We start from the raw sequence: 4,474 nt of genomic DNA, 5'->3' as shown, positions 1-4,474 counted from the left end.
TTGTTATATATATATATATATATATATATATATATATATATATATAATAAATAAATAAATAAATGTATTTATTATATATTTATTTTTTCCTCTCCATTTTAACGTTACTTTCCCATCTTTTGCACTACAAGAAAACCTGTTCTTAGAGAACAAAAGTTTCAAAAGGACTAAATGTGTTTGTTCATTGAACACCAATTACCTGGACAGACTTTAAGCTCTTCAAAGGATCTTCATCAATAGTGTAGAGTTACACACTGAGACTCGTATAATGTAGCAGCTCTAGTGGGGGAGACGGACGGGCGACTGTAACACACTGAATGTCCTCATCAACACAAAGTGCTTCACTTTAAGAGACATTTTCAACAGCAAGTTGATTTTGAGATAAAAGTCATTTGTTTTGAATGTCCAGTATTTTTGTCTGCTGTAAGTTTTCAAGCCTTTGAATTAAAGCTGATATCAGTTTCATATTTAGGGTACTGATTAAAAGTTACATGAATGACAGCTACATTTATTCCACAAAATATAAGGCAGCACATTTGTTTTCAACACTGATAATATGTTTCTTAAGCAGCAAATCAGCATATCAGAATGATTTCTGAAGGATCGTGTGACACTGAAGACTGGAGCAATGATGCTGAAAATTCAGCTTTGATCACAGGAATAAATGACATCTTACAATATATCCAAATAGAAAGCAGTTATTTCAAATTGTAATAATATGTCACTGTTTTTACTGCAATTATTCCAAACTGACCAGAATTTGACCAGTATTTTTTTATTCCCAATCATTAAATGAAAATGCAAAGAAAAAGTGCAGTACACCACATTACAACTGCTTAAATTATCCTAATGAATGTCCTGACAGCTGGAAAGCCTTCGGTGATAAAGTTTGACAGCGAGGTTTGTTCTGCGAGAACAACAGAGAATTTCAGATGTCCGACTCTTTTGCGCCCTCGTTTTCTGCCTGTTATTCCTTCATTCGGCCTCTTGTGCGAGTGACTGACTCTATTGTCATCGATACATTGTAAATCAGTACATTTTGGAGGGAAACCGATAGCACATCTGTGACACACACACACTGTGCCCTCAGGGTCAAACCCCTGTCTGACCAGACACAACAGTGTGTGTGTGTTTGAGGGTGTGTTTTGTGTCTCTGACTCGACAAGAAGTTCCCTCCAAAATTTCTATTCTCATTCATCGGGCCGGCCGCCTCCCTCAGGGGCTAAACACACACTTTAGACAGCGGTGTGTGTGTGTGTGTGTGTGTTTAGCCCAGCCCCACAGGAGACACAGCGGGGGAGAGATGCCTCCTCCACTTGTCCTGAAAACACCACTGAAAAGATTGCAAACTGAAAGAGAGTCTCTTTGTCACATTTACAATGTACAAGAGTGGAAACTCAATTGACTCGACTTGCTTGTGCTGTGTGAACCGTTTACTACAAACAAATACACAAATAAATCAGAAATTGTTAGTTTAAATGATGTCTTATGCAGGTCTGGAAGTTGTTTCAAAGCGAAAATATAATAGAAATGTGTAATTTATCATGAAACAGCTTTTTTGCTTTTTTGACAGCTGTATTTGGGTAGTCAACATGCATGACATGCATAACAGTTTTAAAGCATTTAAAAATGTATTGTTTTTAATTATAATACATGCAGATTTCATGTTAAATTAGAGACTAAATGGTATATTTGTACTATACAAAATTAATTTGTTACACCAAAGAATCATTCAAAAAATGTCATGCAAAATATACACCACATAACAGCACTTGCATTTAATCTTATATTCAAGTATTACATTCAAATACAAATAGTTTGTATAAATGAAAGTATGAAATAAAAATGCATGCATATTGTCAACTACTTATTTATCTTTATTTATTTATTTTAACTTTAAAACGTCACTTTTTTAAGAAAAGTTTTCTTTCTAAGAAATTTGCTGTGTACTTTCTTATTGGTTCTCAAGGTTCAGCTTTAGAAATGGAGTTTTTCCTAATTATTTGAAGTGTTCTTCTTAATTATCCGAGCGCTGTTGCATCAAACCCCTTAAGAAACGCCAGTGTAATTGGGTGATATGACTAAGGGTCTTATTAACTTAAGGGGTTTGTTGCATCTGCTGGTTATTTGTCACACAAGTGTCTTTAGTTCTTGATGTTTCATTACTCAGGTTCTTCAGATCAGTGGTATCTGGCTTCTTTAAGGCACTAATAGTAGATGGTTTTCTTGAGAACTGGCAAAAGTGGCACATGGCTTTGAAACATCGTTGGTTCTAATTGGAACCTTTGAGTTTAAGAGCGTATCATTTAATTTCAGCGCTCTCTCTCTCTGTGTGTGTGTGTTGGAGGTGGGCTCATGTTTTAGAGGGAATTCCCTTCACTCATTATAGTGAATGAATCCCACCATCTTTGTGTTCATGGGTGTGTTTATGAGTGTGTGTAATTATACGTGCACAGTGTGTTTTAATTCTAATAAAGTTGTAATGATATGATTGCATGCATGTGTTTGAGCAAAAGTGGAGTTGCAGTTCTGTTTTTTGTTTCCACCACAGAATAAAAAAAGTAACATTATATTTTTCAAAATTCTGACTTTTTTCTCACAATTCCAAGGTTATATCTAACAATTTGAACTCTTCTTCTGCAGAATTGCAAATTGCAATTTAAAGAAAAAAGTCAAGAATTGTGAGATGATTATATAACTTATCTCATAATTCAGAGTTTGTTTTGCAATTCTTAGAATTCTGAGAATGTCCAAATTGTGAGATAAAAAGTTGCAATTCAGTTTTTAATCCCATTGCAGAAACAAGCTTTCATAATTTTTATAGATTTTTGTGCATTCATTTCTTTTATTTCTTTCTTTATATGTATTTTTTTTTCTCCATTGTAAAAAAAATGACTGTTGTTTTTCACTCAAAAAAATTTGGGAAACATTTTCTATCATTATGTATGTTACTTTATCATTTTTGACCACCAGAAATAATGATTAGCTGAAGGCATTTTCACACAAAATGTAATCATCAGGGTCTAGGGTTTGTCCAAATCACTAACCCTAAATATGATAATAAATCACTAATAAAAGGGCTGCTTGTCTTAGCAAGCTTCACTAATAATGCAGTGTGAATGCTTGAGCGGTGTGACTGAAAGCGTCTCCCCAGGGCAGGGAGTTTTTATACACCTCCTTAAACAGGAAACATTAATTAGAGGGTGTGTGTGACCTTTGACCCCGCAGCTGAGGGCAGGAGTGACCCCTCGCTAGTACAGGAAGGATAAACTCTTGCCTGAATGCGCATGTCTGATGCACGCTAACACGCCGCCCTACAGTGAATTAACACTTTGATTTGATGAAACACTTTGAATGAGTGTCAGTGAATGAAGCATTCGTCACGTTCTGTCAGGCTGCCAAAGCGCAAACACAGTGTGATTGTGGGACTTTTGTGTGTCCTGCTCAGTGAAGTGGCACCTCTTGTTCAGATCAGCAGGATTACCTGAAACTGTGCCAACTTCTCTCTTTCCTTCCTCCAGTTTTCAAGGAAACAGTCTGTGTGCAAAAGTTCAAAAGTATGAATGTGGCAGGGTTGGGGAGGTTATTGTGCGTGCTTTTGCTTAGCAATACTTTGGGGCCCAGATTTGAGCACTTTGGGGATGTGCTCAACTGGAAAAAAGTCATTTTAATTGCAAAAGTTTTCTTGTTGGGTTAGGAATTGAGTTTATTTGAAAATAATACAAGTCTATGTTGTGTCCTCATTTAGTTAAACACGAGTGTGTGAGTTTGTTTTGCTTTCATTGTGAGGGCCAAATGTAGTCCTCGCTAGTTAAAAGACCTAAAAATGGCCCAAATAATGTCTTAATTAAAATCTAGAATGTGTCCACAAGTACGTGAAAAATCTAAAATCAGCTGCTTTCAGTGCAGCCAATAATGCTTAAATGGAAAATGGCTTTAAAAAATGTTTCAAAATGGCTTAAAATGTGGAAAATGAGTTTGATTTAGAGAATAGAAATATTATTAGTTCAGTATAAAAATAATAGAAGTCAAAGGATAGTTCATATAATAAATAGCAAATGTGCTTAGCATTTACTTTAACATTTATGTTCATGACTTTTTTTGGCAGTGTTATTTTAGTATTTTTATATAATGTTTATATATTGAGAATGAGCTTTTATTTGTATTTTTTCTCAGTTAGCCCAAATGAACAAATTAAATATTTAATTTTAGTTAACTGTTAAGTTAATTTTAGTTTAAGTTTCAGAAATTTTGTTATATTTTATTCTTTTTTTAAATGTTTCTAGACTTTAAAAAAATATTTTTTGAAGTGGTAAATAATGATTTTTGGAGTACAATTGAGAAGAAAATACTGTTTCAGCCTTTATACTTTATAATTTCATGTTTATTCAATGTGTGATTTGCCGTTTCTTTGTAATTAATTGTGAAATTTACTAGCAATTTCTGAGTGAAAATTGTTTCTGCCCAATTTTTT

Source organism: Sinocyclocheilus anshuiensis, unplaced genomic scaffold (assembly GCF_001515605.1).
Source record: "Sinocyclocheilus anshuiensis isolate Anshui unplaced genomic scaffold, SAMN03320099.WGS_v1.1 scaffold415, whole genome shotgun sequence".
Lineage (NCBI taxonomy): Eukaryota > Metazoa > Chordata > Actinopteri > Cypriniformes > Cyprinidae > Sinocyclocheilus > Sinocyclocheilus anshuiensis.
Note: the sequence above shows the minus strand (reverse complement) of the source record.